General features: G+C 42.0%; 1 protein-coding gene across 4 annotated transcripts in view; it reads right to left on the reverse strand.

Annotated features, from left to right (window-relative positions):
• UNC5D (unc-5 netrin receptor D) overlaps positions 1–18,434 on the reverse strand; it is a 544,123-nt gene that overhangs the window by 279,814 nt on the left and 245,875 nt on the right. The gene's annotated exons all lie outside the window — the stretch shown is intronic.

Raw genomic sequence — 18,434 nt, forward strand, 5'->3', positions numbered from 1 at the left:
CTGCAAGAAAGCATATTAAGCAAAAATAATGACACTATCTAACATCAAGAAATTTTTCAATGTAGAGTATTATTTGAAACACTTCAGTATGTTAACTGACCTAATTATCCCAAGGACCCTCAGACTCTGTGAGGGAACAGCACAGGCAGGTTACAGCACCCGTTCCATTCACGCAAGAGGGAACAGGAAAGTGGGCATTTGAGCACGAGAGGTCTGGGTCCAGAGCCAACACTGAGAATCTCTTTCCCTACCTAACATATATGCTCTCCTATGGGGGTAACAGGTTTAGCTTTAAAAATAAAGCCACCATATAGACCATTCCGCCTGTAAAGCTGAAGGTTTTCTAATATGCTGTTAATTCTGTTAACAACGGGTTCCATACGTATCCTGTACCATCGGGCCTCCTCACCCACTGCCATTGCGCATTCACGCCCTTACCACCTCTGTCTCTGAGCTTGTTACCTACACCGACCCTCACCACAAACCGCCCAATGGTGTTTTGACGGCCTACATCCCTACCCCAGGTCTGGTCTCAAATGAGCCCCACTTTTACCTGATTCTCTGTTTCGGGGTTTGTTTTTTTTTTTTTTTTTTTTTTTTTTTTTTAGCAAGTGTATGACAGCGTAGGCAAGGGAGGAGGGTCCGAAGGCAAGGGAGGGACAGAAGGACAGAGGACAATCTCAAGCAGACTCCGGCTGAGCATGGAGGCTGAACACGGGGACCGATCCCACGACCTTGAGATCACAACCTGAGTTGAAACCAACAGGCTGAGGCTCAACAGACTGAGCCACGCGGGGGCTGCTACACCTGATTGTCCAAACCAGCTCCCTTCCATTGGGAGTTCCCAATGCTGCATACCGCTGCTCACACCCCAATGTCATTCTTTCAAACCCCGATTCAGTTTCTTCAAACCAGCCTACCAAAATAGCTTCTGACTATTCAGTTGTTCCAGGACCCATTTTGTTTTTCCCATCTCCAAAACAGTCCCATAATTTCCCAACATCCTTCTTCATTGTTCCCAAGGGATTTGATCCAAATCACCCCAAACAAGTTCCTGTCTTCACATGTTTACCCAGTCCAGAACAATGGCTCCTTTATCTTTTACGGTGTCAGGGAACTTGAGGGTAGAGATGAGTTGCTGGGTCCCGAGTCGGGAAGATGGGTTCTGTTTTACCACAAGGAAAAAAGCCACCAAAGATCCACTACACCAAATGAGTGATTTATAAGAACTCAGATGTCAGAGTCCTACCCCAGACTTAAGACAAGGTTTTTAGACCTAAAACGCTCAAGGATATTCCTTTTAAACCATTCCCCAGAAAATTCTGATGTGTATTAAAATCTAGGACTTTGGGGTAGCTGGGTGGCTCAGTGGGTTAAAGTCCCTGCCTTCGGCTCAGGTCATGATCCCAGGGTCCTGGGATCGAGCCCCAAATCGGGCTCTTTGCTCAGCAGGGAGCCTGCTTCCCCCTCTCTCTCTGCCTGCCTCTCTGCCTACTTGTGATCTCTGTCTGCCAAATAAATAAATAAAATCTTAAAAAAAACAAACAAAACCTAGGACTTTATCCTAACGGCCATAATGACCAGACGGGCCAACAAAATAGAGGGTTTGAATGATACCTGAACACTTTCACATGGTATTTAAGCCTGGGGTAAACCTGTCTCCTTTCCCTTCTCTTCCTTTGTTCTCATACAATTTACTGATTACATCCCACTTAGACATTTCTCCACCCTTTCCCAAGTAGATCATTAGCCCCGCAGTTGTATTTACAGGGACTATACCTAAAACTATTTTCGTCTTCCCAGAGTGGCTTGGGTACCAGAGGCTGAGACAGATAAAGGACCCATGACAGGCAATGCCCAAGTGCTCCCGCGGTTCAGTAACTCTTCACGATGCTATGCTCCTGTTATTTTGCCACATTCCAAATCTAAAACCGGAAACGTTACGTAACTGGCCCGAGGTCGCACAGCTGCTCATGGCCGATCCAGGATTGGATCCAGCCGTGTTGTTCCGGAGCGAGGGCCCTTTCACAACAGCGCGTCAATGCCAGAACTCAGTGAGAATTTTTCGGCAGTTACTGACTCACTCCAGCCAGCCAGCCCCATGAATGTGACACTCCCTTCCCGCAAACTGAATCGCACACCTTCCCCGGCCTGGTATGCCCTCCTGCCTTCATTATAGCTCTCTGCCTCTTATCCATCCTTTAAGGCCCGTGGTTAACAAAAGTCAGCCCCACACCGCAACCATTTCATGGGTTAAAATCAGAGGAGATAACGTTCCTGACTTTATAAGTTTCTTGAAATTTAAATTATATGTAAATGCTAATAAGCACTGGGCCGGCACGCGGCTAGCATGCATAGCGGGCAGCTATATTTAACGTTCTTCTCACTGGCCCACTCGCTTTCTTTAGATCTTAAGATAGCACGAGACACAAGGAGGCACTTCTAATACACGCTCTCGCAGGGTGATGATTCAGAGGGAGGAACACCAGGAGTGGGAGTGGGAATTAAGATTCTAACTCCCTTCCTATTAAGAAAACTTGCCGCAGAGCTTTTAAGCATTCTAATTAACAAAAACTTATGCTACTCATTACTCTTAATTTCTCCATAAGAGAATACAACTGTAGCACACACAGAGAGAGAACGACACAAAGTCTTGAGCTAGGTCACATCCTATCGGACACTTGCCAGCTTGTGATCTTGGGCAAGTCACTTTACCTGGATGTGAATGTTGGTGGCAGTGGCGCCTTTGGTTGGGCCATGTTAGCAGATGTGTGAATTTTGGAAATGCTGCCAATTGCAGGCTCTGCTTAAGTCCTTCTGGGAAAAGGTAGGACACACATTTTTAACAGATACTGATGCTCGTGGCCTTTGGACCACACTTGCAGAAGCATAATTTCCTTATCCGTTAAGAAAGAAGTTAAAAATAACAGTATCTACATCAGAGTCTTTGTGAGAGTTCCAGAACATACTCTATATTGAGTACAAAGCACCCGACCTTAGAAGGCACTAGGGGGCCCACGAATATACCATATGTAAATGAAGGCCAGTTATTAAACATGAGGACTAGGTCTCCGGGAGACTTCATCCAGGGTCCTAAGAACAGCCTGAAATTTGATCCTGCTCACACACAGCTGGGATAACTCTGCTTTGATCTGAATGGTACCTGTTCTTGGACTAGAGAGGACTTTATGGGCAGCTCTGGTCTCTAAGTTCACCCCCCACCCTGTTCTCTGAATGTTTTAGGTAAGTCCTGCCAGGACGTCCTGAGCCCAGTGAGACTGCACAGAAATTAAGAGGGGTAACTTCCCATAAAGCAGGTCTCTATCTGGCTATGAGAGACAAACACATTTACATGTACCAATGAGGATTAATAAGCTCATAAAACACTAGTGGTAGCTGAAAAGACAGTATCATCATCCCATGGCAGCCTCTTTTGCATTTTAATTCCTCATTTTTACATATCTATCTATCTACCTATGTATACATATATACACACCAAAAAAATTCTCAAATTTTAAATATTATGTATATTGCAAGCTATAATACTGTCTCTCACATTTACTTAATGCAGAGATTAAGAAAAGAAACTACATTCAAAAAACATGAGTCAGTCCCTCAAACACACACAAAGCTTTATTTGTTAATACATCAAATGAAGCTGAAGATACTAATTGCTCACAGGTAAAATGCCAGAAAGGGAAGTCTGTAAGGTTCAACGGAATCTGTATTCATTAAATACGTTCTAATGACAGTAAAGATGGGGTATTTTAATCCAAATCATTTATTTCAACTCTGAATGAGAAGTGCAGTGATTTGAAAATTTTGTTTCTTCCTTCTCTGTTTTTGTTTTGTTTTGAAGATGCAACTACAGAGAACTAAAGAAGTTTCCTGACATTTTTGTTTTACAGAATCTGTCCACTTGCCCTTATACAAAGACATCAACAACCCAGAAAGTCGGATGCCAAAGGGAAGCTTTGGCTCTGGGTAACTGGAGAACATTTCCACCAGAGGCCTCTCCTATCCCTCCCAGCACAGATGGCCTCTGCCCGAGGCTGCAGCCCAGCGTGGTCTCTACCTGAGACCTTTCTTCCTGCTTCCATCGGATCCTGAGTACAAAAACTTAAAGGAAAGCAGCCACCAGCACAAAAGCAACACCTAGGGGACAAGCACCCTCTGGGCTGGTCACTGAAGGCTCCTTTTGCTTTTAACCTTGGTCAGGCGGCACCCAGAAGTGATGGCGTTAAGAGAATTTATTTCTGGCACTAAGCCCCTCTGCATCTATGGGCCTAGATCTACTGCCCTGGTAATCACGCTTTGTGAAATGGGTGAACTTTTCCACAGAGCACCTTCATGGCTGACGGTCACCTGTTTGCGGTCCTCAGACACCACATTTTTATTGAGCACCTACTGTATACCAAGTGTATTGAGCACTTACTGTATACCAGGTCAGAGGTCAGGTGACAATGCACAACTCAGACATATTCCCTGAGAGTGTACTCAGAGGCACACTTCTAAGACCTGTGGTATTCTAAATGCCTCAAGAAATCTTTCTCACCACTTTTTCTTCACTTATTTCATTATAATTTTACTTCATAGTCATCTTGTGATTTTTAACAGTTTTATGAAGCCCTATCACAGAATGCTTTGAGTTATACTTTTCACTCATTTCTTAAAACTTATTTATCCACACCCACCCCCTCATCGTAGACAACATCTGGTGAATTTCACAATGGTCTGGCCCCATCTTGAACGACTCTTGAATGCTTTCATTCATTCAGGTCTCTAACTCTTGACTGATCATTCAAGTTTTGCAAGGGTTTATGCTGAGCATGATGGGAAGAAACAGCCCTCAGGACGCTCAGAGTCTAGCAGGCAAGGTGGAAACACTCCCAAGGAGCATGAATTGATGTGCTCTGAAAAGTGAGATCAAGAAGGGCTTCCCAGAGGAGTATAATGTATATTACGTGTACGTCATTGGTTCATGTACGCAGAGCATGACTAGGCACATGGAGAGCTAACCGAAGCATCTGGCATCTTATAAGCCTATCGGAGTCAGTAAAAGAGGTGGAGACAAATCTTGAAAACAAAGTAACAGGACTAGCACACATGGCTTAATGCCCCTCAAACATGAAATAAATGACCTAAAATGAAGGGTGGTGGTACTAATTTGTTCTTGTTGTTGCTAATGCAGTCTTGGGTTTTAGTGGGGCGAGGTTAGGTTTACCTGTTCCCAACTTGATAATTTCATTTGCACAAAATCTGATTAGAATATCAGATGTTTCACATTTTCCAGCATGAGTATTAATGAAACATCGTGGGGTGGGAAAATTAGATATTGGAGTCTGCATGATTCACGGATATTTTCCAGTATCGTGCAATGCTCCAACTAATAAGCAATAGTTAAGAAGCAATATAGGGTATTAACTATTACATATTAATGATGCCCTGCTTGGGAATGAAGATGGGCCTCTTGCATGCGACTTAGTCCTACAGCTTCTCCCCTACCCCGTTCCCCTCTCCAAGCTCTTCTTCTCTTGAGCTCTTCAACATTAAAACTGGAACTTTCAAGGGAGATTAAATGAGTTCCTCAAAAATTGTTTCCTCTGGCACAGTGATGCCAGAACAGACATAATTAAAATATATTTACAACATTTGTTCGGAAGTCTTCACCCCAGAGAGCAAAGTTTTCCCAACCACGGAACTTGAGACAGTCACTGAATCACATGTGGGCTGCCTGCTGAGGTTTCTGTCGTGTCAGTCCGTTCCGTTATGATGAATCAGAGAGACAAATGTCCATGAGGGAGAACTAACAGAGCTAGCAGGGCCGATACTCCATCTTCCACCAAGGAGGGGACTAGCCAAAGATTCCTCCCAAGTGCAATTACTGACCTAAGGTAGATGCTTATGAGGCCTCTGGTCTGAACTGTTTGCGAATGCATTCACCTACAAACTGGCAGGAGTACGATAATAAATGAAACAGAATCCTGCCCCCACCCCCACCGCCGTCATAATGGCCCCTGCGCTGTGGTGTGTATTCTTAGCCGGAGAAACATTTCATTTACCAAGGCGATGGGTCTGCACCAATTTCCAAGCTCTTCCCTCAACTTGATTTGCAGATCAATCGTTGTGATTAAAGCAAAGAGATGTGAAGGAGCCAACTGCTGATTCAAATGTTAGAGGTGCTTACTGCAGGATTATTCACGTCGTGCTTCAGACTAGGCTGGTAGGGGTCCTGATTCTAAGCAATTAAGTGTTAGGGAGCAGGAGATACCCAGGGAAAGCAGGACACAGGACCCAAAGTCATGAAAATCTGTAAGGTAAGTTTTGAAAAAACTTAATTTTTGTCAACTGTTGAGGAGTCGCACGTTTCCTTCAGTGATTGTGAGTTTCGAGCTCATGAAGCCTGGTTTCTGTCTCCTCTATACACAAGACTGAGCATGCCTCATGTCTACATCCAACCAACATCCCTTAGAGAAACAGGCCAGCCATATCAATCCAAATGTATCAGCAGGGTGGAAATAAGTCCTAAAACCAACCGTAAATCTCACTTCTCCACCCCATACCTTCCTGGTATGCTGGAAGGAGTCCATCTTCCTGTCCAGGCAAGCGTGCCCCTGATCTTGGTTTTCTGCTTTCCCAGGATGCTTGCCTACCATGTTGCCTTTCTTGACTACATACAGCTTTCCAGGTTTCCTACACTGTCTCCTGATCCATATTTAGTTTTGCTAAAATCTCTATCCTGTTATCAAAAGGTGTTTTCATCACAGTATTCAGCTCTACCTTTCTTCTCTTTCACAAAAGGTGGCCCTACATTCATGATTCCATATTACCCAAGCTTTGACCCACTCAAACTAGACTCGTCCAAGCCACACAACTCTAACCAACATCACCAATGGCTTCCATGACAATTAACCAGTGGAAGTTTCCAGCACCCAACCTAAGTGACATATCTATAGCATTTGACATATTTAACAATTACCTTGTTCTAGAAATGTTCTCATCACTTTACTCTTGTCAGTCCTCTTAGCTCAAAGGGTATTTCCTTTGAACTATTGGATACCCCCAAGGTCCAGTCCTAGGGCACCTTTTTTCTTTCCTCTTTCGCTTTTTAATCTATGTGCAGAGTTTCAATTACCATGTATAAATCAGATGGTTTCATTGGAAATCTAAGAGGCACCTCACCCGGGACATATCTAAAATCTAATTTATCACCTTTACCTTCTTCATTGCTAATCCTGTCTCCTCTGGTGCTACCTCTCTAAAAGAAAGGACCCCATAGGTTTTGAATGGCGTAAGTAAATGACAACACAAATGCACCTCAAATATTCAGCTGAATGGGGGGGCGGATAAAAGCCAGACATAAAACACATTGTGTGATTCCATTTATAGGAAATGTCTAGAAAAGGCAAACCTATAGAGATCAAAACTAGATTAGCTATTGCCTTAGGGCCAGAGAATGAGAATGGGGAGTGACTGTAAATGGGCTTAACTTCTCTTTTTAAGGAGATGAAAGTATTTTAAAATTAGACTGTGAATGAACTGAAGGTTACCAGAAGGGAGGGGGTCAGGGGATGGACAAAATGAGTGAAAGGGAGTCAGAGATACAGGCTTCCAGTTAAGCAGTGATAAGTCACAGGAATAAAAGGCACCGCTCAGGGAATACAGTTAATGGTATTGTCGTAGTGTTGTGTGGTGGCAGATGATAGCTACACTGTGGTGAGCACAGCAGAGCACATAAAGAAACTGAATCCCTGTTACACACATGAAACTAATGTGACATTGTATGTCAAACATACAGATTATTTTTTCAGTTCAACTGATGCTGGCAGTACAACTCTAAAATTACACTAGAATCTAATGAGTGAGATACTTAAAATATGGGTGTATTTTGTGGCCTGTAAATTGTATCTCAATGAAACAGTTTTCAAAAATTACATAGATATGTCACGTTTGATTCCTGCCCTTTTCTTGGTCCTCTCCCTTGTCAACCTATTCCCTAAACTCCCCCAATTGGACCACCAAAATATTTCTCAATTCACCCATTTTATGCTCTACTTCATTTCCTTGAACGATTTTGTTTATTTATTTGAGAGAGAGCACGCACGCACAGGCGGGAGCAAGGGCCGAGAGAGAGGCAGAAGCAGACTCCCCACAGAGCAGGGAGTCCTACATGAGGTCCTATCCCAGGACCCCGAGATCATGACCTGAGCCAAATGCAGGATGCTTAACCAAGACAGCCACCCAGGTGGCCCTTTGTGTTCTACTTGAAAGCCATATCTTGGGGACGTGAATCAGGTAAACTGAGGACCAAAATGAACGAGCTGTCTGGTGTCTGAGAGGCCCAGACAGGAGCAGCCAGAATGGGGGAAAAAATGGGAAAGCCCCACTTCCTTAAAGATCAAAGCAGAAATTACTTCAACGCTTGTCTCGAAATTGTGGCTTTTCTCCTATGTAATAGAAAGAGGCTCTGTCATCCAAATAGAAATGTGCAGCCTCCTCCAAAATTCTGCTCGGAATAAATGTTTTGACATTCCATCCTTATCTCTGCATGCACTGACTTCTCCCTGTGCCTCTGTTCTGAGCTATGACAGCACCTCCGGCAAGTCCAGATGCCTCAGTCTCTCCCTCTTTCCTGTGATTAAAATAAGCTCCCCGACCATCCCTTGGCAATAAGGTTAGCTGTGAGGTGTCTCTAGTCCTAACCCCGACACTACTTTGTAAGCCCTGAGACTCACGGGGGCCCATCTTCCACGTATGCTTTCCTAATTCAAAACCCAGAGCCCTAAAGGCCATGGAGAGGGAAAGAACACTGGAACTGTGGAGAAAAAAAAAGTATTAAAACAAGATTTTTTAAGATTCTGTCAGAGACTTTAAAAATGAAATAGGGAGAGAGAGAGAAAAAGCGTAATTAAAACAGGGAAAGAAAAGTCCCTTTTTATAAAACAGAATTGGGGCACCTGCTTGGCTCAGTCAGGTTAAGCATCTGCCTTCTTGATCTCAGGGTTCCAAGTTCAAGCCCCATGTTGAATGTGGAGATTACTCAAAAAAAAAAAAAAAAAATCTTGGGGTACCTGAGTGGCATCTACCTTAGCATCTGCCTTAGACTCAGATCATGACCCCAGGGTCCTGGGATGGAGCCCCCACATCAGGGTCCCTGCTCAGTGGAAAGCCTGCTTCTTCCTCTCCCTCTGCCCCTCCCCTCCTATATGTGCACACATATGCTCTCTCTTGCTCTCTCTCTGAAATAAAATCTTAAAAAAAGATCTTAAAATTTGTGAAACAGAAATACACATGAACCAAATATTTAAATACATGAACCAAATAATTCAAATACACTTGAACCAAAATCACAAAAATGGTAGCTGACAAATTTTGATGTTCTAGATGTGGGACAAAATCCTAACCTGTCAGAATTATTCTGGACAATTGCATCTGAATAAATATTCCAACACATTTGACTCAACTTATGCGGGGCACACACACAAAATTAGAATTCTGCCAGTGTGTACAAATGATTTGAATAGCAAACAGTTGAATGAGGAGCACTGCTTTTCATCACAGTCACCATCTATCTGTAATTCTTAGGAAATCAATTCTTTCTAGAGATTATAGATTTTCTATCTGGAAAATGAATATAATAACACTTGGCTTTCTCACAGGATTTTTTTTTTTAAAGAATAACAAAAATATTGTAGCCTAAGTAAAGGTTCTGGTTAGAAAAAATGTTATTATATTATCATACATCTGTCATTAGGGCCAATAATCTGAAGATGTCCCCAAAAAGCACATTATAATGCAAAATAGTTTTTAATACATTATTTTGTTATTTTGTTTCCTTTAGAAACATTCTGAACTACACTCTTAGCAACTGTTCTGTGGAGATGGCAAAGATTGAATCAGAGACTTCATTAATGCAAGTTAAATACTAAGTTATACAGTTAAGCTGTATCAATAAGTACCAATAATCTCACAGAGAAGGTAGTCTGCAAATTAGACACAGATTGCAGGAGCTAGAGAGCCAACTAAAAGGAAACTGTAAACATTGAGGCCAGATGAGCGTGATGGCAAGATGAGAAAGATCGTTTTGAGAATCTGACTCATCAGTTGGCAACCATTTTATCAAAGGAATCCAACCATTGGTAAAAGGTGGCTTAAATCCTCTTTCTGGATACTTGAATGTTAGTGATCTGAAAACAAAATTATGAAAAATGTAATTAATTTAAAAATGTTTTCATTTAAAAAAATTTTTTTCTTTGCGTAAAAGAAAAAACCACCTATTAATTTCAGTAACTTTCTCCCTGATATATTCTAGTAAAACCCGGAAATTCCTGCTCACAGAAATATGGTAGACAGTTTTTCAATTAAAGAAAGAAAATAAAATACCAACTAAAATCCATTATAAAGCATGCTATAAACCAAACTTAGTACAGAAAACTTCAATATTCTCTTTAATTCAAAACAATTTCAAATACTCTTTCTCTCATATTTATAACACCAAAAACTGTTTTTGTTTTAATCCCATTTGTGGGTTTGAATTTTTTTTTTTTTTTGATGGTTCACTTTATTTTTTTCTGTGATGCAAACAACCGAAAGCTACCTTTAAATTATGTACCAACTGGAAAAGCAAATTTAGTAATTATAAACATAGGACCAACAACATAAGGAAATGCAGTGGAGTTTTAGAGTAATTGGCTTCCAGACCCTCTGTAACACAACATTTCAAAACACATACAACCCTCGCACTCCCTCTCAGCAAGAGGTATAACATGCTGCCTGGTTTCAAGACTAGGAACAGATGCTTAACTACAAAGCAAACTGGTTTTTGTCACAGGCTTCATTGATGCAAATCTTAACTGTTAGTAAAATTAAAGTACAGATAAGAGGAAGTGTTCAGTGTTATAATGCATGTGACACATTCTAGGACCCCAAATTCTCACTCACTGATGGCTAACTAGCATTTCCTTGGTTGAAGATGAAAATGCTAGTAGTCACCTTTTATTTCTCTCTTTTTGCACACTGATGAAGCAGCATATCCCACTGACAAGAGTTATTTCTTTGGGCTCACATCATGTCATACTTAAAAAGAAAACAGATGAAAGACAAGACAAATCCGTAAGCTCTGAAAGGTGAGGAACAGCCTAGCTAGCAGGTGCCTGTGACCCAAACTTGAAGCTCATACTTTGTTTAAAGGAAATAATGACAAGAAAGGTAGACTGACATTTGGACTCCAGGAAATAAAGAAAAAGAGAAAAGTGCAGTATTCAGGAAGCAACAGCATATAAAGTAAATTAACTAGTGAGATATTTGAGACAAGTTCATTACTGTTTCTCAAATATGTGCTTCCAGCAATGCCGTCTACCCAAGTTGAAGGGTGCACTGGTTCTCATAGAAGAGAAAGAACAAAATGAGTAAAACAACAAAACAAAATAACTCACAAAATGAAAAAACATGCAAACAAAACTAAGGCAGAAGGGATCTAATTAAGAAGTATCCCTACAGGGCACCTGGGTGGCTCAGTGGGTTAAGCCTCTGCCTTTGGCTCAGGTCATGATCTCAGGGTCCTGGGATCGAGTCCCACATCAGGCTCTCTGCTCAGCAGGGAGCCTGCTTCCCTCTCTCTCTCTCTGCCTGCTTCTCTGCCTTCTTGTGATCTCTGTCTGTCCAATAAACAAATAAAACCTTAAAAAAAAAAGTATCCCTACAAAAACTCCTGACAGTCATATACAGAGTTGATCATTTCTGGCAAATAAAGGTCTGGGTGGAGAATTAAAAAAATAGTTTCAATACTGGAAGGATATGGCAGGGGACAGGAAAAGAAATGAAACCAAGGGAGACCTGTGTCACAAGGCACCATTTCCTAGAAGCTGAAAGAACAAAAAAGAATTATTTTGAGTTGCGGATTTCCTCCCACAAGGAAACAATGTCTATAGTGCTGTCTTCAAGTGTATTTTTGAGTATGTTGCTAGAGCTACCACGGATAAGATAATGCTTGGGTTCCTCACTTCATGAAAATGAGCCATCAAAAACATCTAGTTTGTGAAAACTAGTACAAATTGAAGGACGTGGTAATGGGACGATCTTGTATTGGGGTACCTTTAAAGGACAGCTCCGATGGAAGTCAAGTGGAATGTATCAAACGCAGACTTATTGCTTAAAGACTTGGGTCTGTCATCTTAATAGCCACAGTAAAAGTCAGTGTCTCCCTAATGCAGTGAATGTTTGTTTTAGAAAGTTACTAAATGGTAAATAAATGATCAGGTGTTCTCTAAAACAAAGCATTTACATCTCACTTGCAGAAAAACGTCGGAAGCCAGGAAGAGATAATCTTTTCAAAAGAGGTCCTTGCTTGATGAAACCCTCTATAAAAGTATTTTCTTTCCTTCAAGTTCAACTCTGCAGCCTCAACTACCTGAATGTAAACAAGACAACAGAAAGCATGGGTAATCTCTAAAAATGAATGTTAATACTATAAAGTTCAAGCACTATAAATTAGGCCTATAATCATGCCTATTTTTGCTTACTTTGCAAACAGCACTAGCCAATTCAATTATGTAAGTGTGCAGTGAATTTTTTAAAAAACAAATAAGAAATGGTGAGAAGGAATGCTATAGGCAAGCCTATGAAAAGGAAGAATATGAAACAATCCAATATAGTTAAGGAAAATTCTGATTTTTTTTAAAAAAAAAGCAAAAATTCTAAAACTATCCCCAAGAACTCAAGTCATAGTGATCTGAAGCTGTTTGGTAAAATGACAACCAGCACTGAACTCTTGTAATAAACATCTCCTGAGCTCCCCACTCTCCCAAAGGTCAGAAGAATAATAGCGTTCATAAGGAGATCCTGGTCCAGGCTATCTGATACACCAAGCTAAGGTATCATTCGTGTGCATACAGATGTTTCCATCCAGGATTACTAGGGGGTCTCTTTTAGTTTGGGTAAATAAAAGACAACTTTGGTTATCTAGAGATTTCCCTCCCACAAGCCTCCAGAATCCTTAATAAAGCAAAATATATTAAGAAAACGCTGTACTCATGTTCCTAATGGCGGCCAAAAGAGAGAAAATGGAACTGCTAAGTAAGGAGAGATCTGGTTTTAAACAACAACCGACTCACAATTTTAAGGAAATATATAATATTTATTATATATTTCTATAATATAGAAATATATAATATATATAAGATATATACTATCTTTTTATAATGTGTCCTTCCCACTGGAGTTATACGTAAGTGAAGTCAAAGTTGGTATATGAATAGTGATTATCTCTCGCTTTTCAATGGGTCATATTGATTAACTCTGGAAACTAAATGATCAATGTGAACCCCAAAAATGCCTATAATATAATTAAAGTTGGATGTAATTGTAATTCAGCATAAATCTTTGATGAACCTGGCTCACATGGGGTCTCGGGATTCCAAAGTAGCAGAATACCCCTGGCTGCCTAACTTTCACAATAACCAACCCAACGCATCATATATGTGGAAGGAAACTGCACAGAGAAGGCAGACTTTACGTGAGCCGTTCAGAATGATCTACCTAGAAGTTTGCCAAGTGTATGAGTTTGCTAGGGCTGCTGTAACAAAGAATCGGTGGCTTAAAGAACAGAACTTCAATTCTTCACAGGTGTGGAGGCTGGGAGTCCAAGGTCAAGGTATGGACAGGTTTGATTTATCCTGAGACCTCTGCCCTTGGCTCGCAGATGGCCGCCTTCTCCCACCTTCTCCTGTGTCCACAAATGGCCTTTCCTTTGTGCAAGTGTTCATCCCCAGCATCTTTGCGTGTCCAGATTTCCTCCTAGAAGGACACTAGTCAGGTTGGATTAGGGCCCAACTTAATGGCATTATCTTCACTTAATCAAACCCCTTCAAAAGTCTGATCTTGGGGCACCTGGGTGGATCAGTTGGTTAAGCATCTGCTTTTGGCTGAGGTCATGATCTCAGGGTCCTGGGACTGAGCCCTGCTTCAGGCTCCCTGCTCAGCGGGGAGCCTGCTTCTCCCTCTGCCTCTTCCCTTGACTTGTATCCATTCACTCTGTCTCAATTTTTAAAAAAATATTAATAAATAAAGGACCAATCTCTAAATATACCTAAATATACTCACATTCTGAGGTCCTGGGGTTTGGGACTTTGAAATATGAAATCTGGGGGTGGGGGGACTCTTCAGGTCATAACAATCTATACTCTGGACCCCCCAAAATTCATGTCCTTCTCACATACCAAACATACCCACCCCCACCTAAATGAATCCCAAAGTCTGAACCCATTCCAGTATCAACAGTAAGTCCCAAATCTCTCGTAAATCAAGTGTAAGTGTGACTTAAGGATTTATTTTGAGGCAAAATTCGTCTCCAGCTGTGAACTTGTGAAACTGGGCACATTATATGCTTCAGAAATTCAGTGGTGGGACACGCATCAGACAGACCTTCCCTTTCAAAAAGGAAAAACAGGAAAGGAGCAGTGAATCACAGGTCTCAAATAAGTCTGAAACCTAGCAGGGCAGAGTCCGTTAGATTTTAAGGGTCAAAATTAATCTACTCTGGTCTGATGCCTTTTCCTGGGGGCCAGTGAGTGTGATGGCTCTGCCTGAGCTGCAGAGGGGCCCCTTGAAGCCTAGGAGAGGGCCCTGCCTTCTACAACTGAGGAGACAGACAACTGTCTCACCTCCCTAACCTGTGCCCTCTGGCGCACAGGGGCAGCGGCAGCTCTGCCAATCTCCCAATCACCTTGTAGGTCATTCTTCCCTTTTCTTGAAGGGCAAGGCATGTTCGCTGCCAGATAGCCCTATTGTTTCACCCCACAGCAGCCCAGAAACCTGACAGTCTTCCTTCACATCATTCTACTTCTGCCCACTTTAGTCCAAACTGGCAGTGTTTCTGTTATAAACCCATGTCTGTTCCCGTGTCCTGTTGACAAGGCTGATTTGGTCCAGGAGTCACATCCATAATCTCTTTATCAAATGACTGCCCAGCCACACCTTTGGTGTTTCCTCTGGAAGGGGTTGCTCATTTTTTTGCAATATGGATAGCCTGAGAATTTTACAAATGTTCAAGCTCTGGTTTCTTTATAAGAACACCTTCTTTATCTTTCCTTTTTTTAAATTTTAAGATTTTACTTATTTGTTTGTCAGGGAGAGAGAGAGCACAAGTAGGCAGAGCAGCAGAGAGAAGGAGAGGAAGAAGCAGGCTCCCCATGGAGCAAGGAGCTAATTCAGGACTGGATCCCAGGACCTTGGGATCATGACCAAAGCCAAAGGCAAGGCATAACCAACTGAGCCACCCAGGAATCCCAATTTAGCTCTCTCATTTGGCATTTTACTCTGAGCAACAAGCAAAAGCCAGACTACACCTTCAATACTTTGCTTAGAAATTCACTCAATGAAACATTCAACTTCATTATTTACAATGTCCATCTCCCACAAAACCTTTAACATCTATATTTCCACCAACTGCCACCACAAGGTAAGCTAGACATTGTCTATCTTGTGCCAGTCTCTACCTACTACTTAGTTCTAAAGCCACATCCACATTTTTAGGCATTTGTTATGAGCAGCAGCCATTTATTTCCCAATAACAAAATCTGCATTAATTAGGGATCAAGTGGAAACAGAATCAACAGGACATGTGTGGTCTCTAAGTTTCGTGAGGTCTACATTTACACAGAAAGACAGAGAGTAGGATTGACAGACTTAAAATTGGCTCACATGATTGTGCAGAGATGGCCAACAGACCGGAGACCCAGAGAAGAACTGAAGTTTGAGTCTAAAGACCACATGCTGGCAGAATTCTTTCTTGCTTGGGGGGACTCTTGGACATTGACACAAAGTCAGTTGTGACTCAAGTACCATTTTAGTTTCCCTAAGGTACATGCATCAATAGTGCTATGGTCTGTTAGAAGAGGTTCCACAGACTCTGAAAACCTTTACCTTCAGAGAAGAGGAGTAACTAGACTAAAATTGCTTAAAGCTTTGAGTGTAATCAAAATTGTTATACCTGAGTTTTCGCATCCGAGAGACCACCAAGGAGCTAACACTAATGCAATCACACGAGGGTTTATTTGACAAGCTTAAACTTGGGCCCAAGTACACCCCACACAGCAGAGTAGGGACGTGGACCCAAGCTTAAGCTTGTTAAATAAACCCTCGTGTGATTGCATCGGTGTTGGCTCCTTGGTGGTCTCTCGGATGCGAAAACTTGGGTATAACAAAAATCATGTACTAAATCTCAGTTACAATATTATGGCCAAAGGTTGGATAGTATGGTCTAGGATGCAGCCACTGTCTGGTGCAAGAGTCCTAGGCTGGGAGGCTTAAGATTCAGGGTCTAACCTTATGAGCAGTTTGTTATAGGACTAAATTTCCCAGCCTTGGTGCCTTAAGTGCTCAGTGAGAGGGTGTATTAGAAGCGGAGGGATTCTTCTACCTCTGCAATGACAACACTCAAGACTGCCTCTCCAAAGAGCTCAGGGAATATCCCTGGACAGATGGCAATATGGGACACTTTTTCATAGGGACAATAATGAAACAGAATTCAGTGAAGTGGGGACTTGGGTTTTTTACCTGGTTTTTGCATTTTTTTCTAGTTTTAAAGATGGACATATTATTTAATCGGCCTTCCTTACCTGATCCCCTCGGGACAAATCATAGACATTCAGACTTTAACTGGCTTTGACCTCATGCAGCAAGCCAGTCAGTGATGATTTAAACAAAACCAAGTTTGGATTTTTTTCAGATTCCGATCCTTGTAAGTCTCCCATGGAATGGGAAGGGTCAAAGACCGTTATCACACTTATCCGAAAGAGAAGCTCAGACAAAGATCTCTAATGTCTCCCTGGGCAACCCCCTCAGTCGGCATCTAAACTCCTCTAGCTCACCATCCTCAACCGGGGCACTAAGTCACATGTTTACGGGACAGATCCCATTAGACTGCGTGTGCTGAATGAACCCCCACTCCAGAGGGAATTTAACCACATATATGCGTTACAGGAGTTAGAACGTGCTCCTCACAGAGCTCAGCCAACGGCTTTTATATCTACTCATGCTAATTAGGAAATTACTGAAAATATTTCCCATATTTAAAACAGCAGCACTCCTCATTGATAGGCCACTCTGTCCTTATATGGAAATCCCACTATGAATCATAGCTGAATAATAATCCATCACTGTCAAAGGTAAATTACTGCCTAGGAAAAGCAACAGGATGACATTTAAAGCATTGAGAAATAGGGAGCCAGTCCCCATGCAATCCCCAAGCATGAAAGGCATGAGTGACATGCGCAGCCTGAAGGAGCCGGAGAGAGGGAAGGCCAAGTGCAACTCAGACCGGAGACAACATGGCCCATGCTGGAGACTGTGGTGAGGCGACACCATTTGATCACCTCCCCTGTGTCCACCATGGTTTTACACATGTTACTTCACTTAATTCTTGGAACAACTCTCAGGTTCAGATCATCTCCACTGGATACAGCAGGAACCTCGGCCACAGCAACGTAAAAACTGTGCTCAGGGTTCCGCCGCTAGGAAAAGCGGGAACCAGGACTGACAAGCAAAGTCCATCTGTCTTTGACACCTTTGATAGTTTCGCTGGTCCTACTGCCATGTTACTCAGGAGATCAGCAGTATGGGGGGTGCGGAGAGCACCACAAAGCAAGAGGGTTAACATAGAGGACATTAATATAAAGTCTGGAATATAAAATTGCCTAGGGACTCTGGAGTGGTTCTGTGGTTTATGTGTCTGACCCTTGACCCTTGATCTAAGCTCAGGTCTTGATCTCAAGATCCTGAGTCCAAATCCTGTGTTGGGCTCCACAATGGGCATGAAGCCTCCCTCCATAATAAGTAAGTAAATAAATAAAGTTAAATTGCCTAAAGCTTCCCATAAATCGGACTCTACCACCCTATAATGTTATAATAGTCACTACCTTATTATATAGAGATTAAAGGAGATACTCCCCATATAAAGTCAGTGTGTGAACACGCACCACATGAAAACATCATGAACCAGAGGATTTCTTCTTATTTCTCACTGTAAATTCTGAAACTAGTGACAAATTTAAGGAAAATATATACAATCATCTTGTCCATCTCTCAGTAAAGTTATTTTGAAGCTATTCGGGAAACAAATATTGGCTCAGCTCTAAGGATGTAGGAGCCATTGTTGTTGCCAAGAGTAAAGTAGCTGGTATGAAACTTTCAGTATTGCATCACTACCTACCCTTCTTTTCTGTGCATTTTGCCTGTCAGGCTTGGTCTTTTTTGAATTTCTGGATTTCTGTCATAGAGGAGAGGGACCCAATGAAATCATGGGAAATATTGTGTGGTGATGTAGAATGTTACCACCACGACATCAGTAAAAATAGAACATTTTAGAGGGGAGAGTATTTATGGCAAACCTATGTATTAGAGTTAAGATACTGAGAGCTGGAGTCAGAGCCCGCCAT

This window comes from Mustela lutreola, chromosome 18 (genome assembly GCF_030435805.1).
Source record: "Mustela lutreola isolate mMusLut2 chromosome 18, mMusLut2.pri, whole genome shotgun sequence".
Classification (NCBI taxonomy): domain Eukaryota; kingdom Metazoa; phylum Chordata; class Mammalia; order Carnivora; family Mustelidae; genus Mustela; species Mustela lutreola.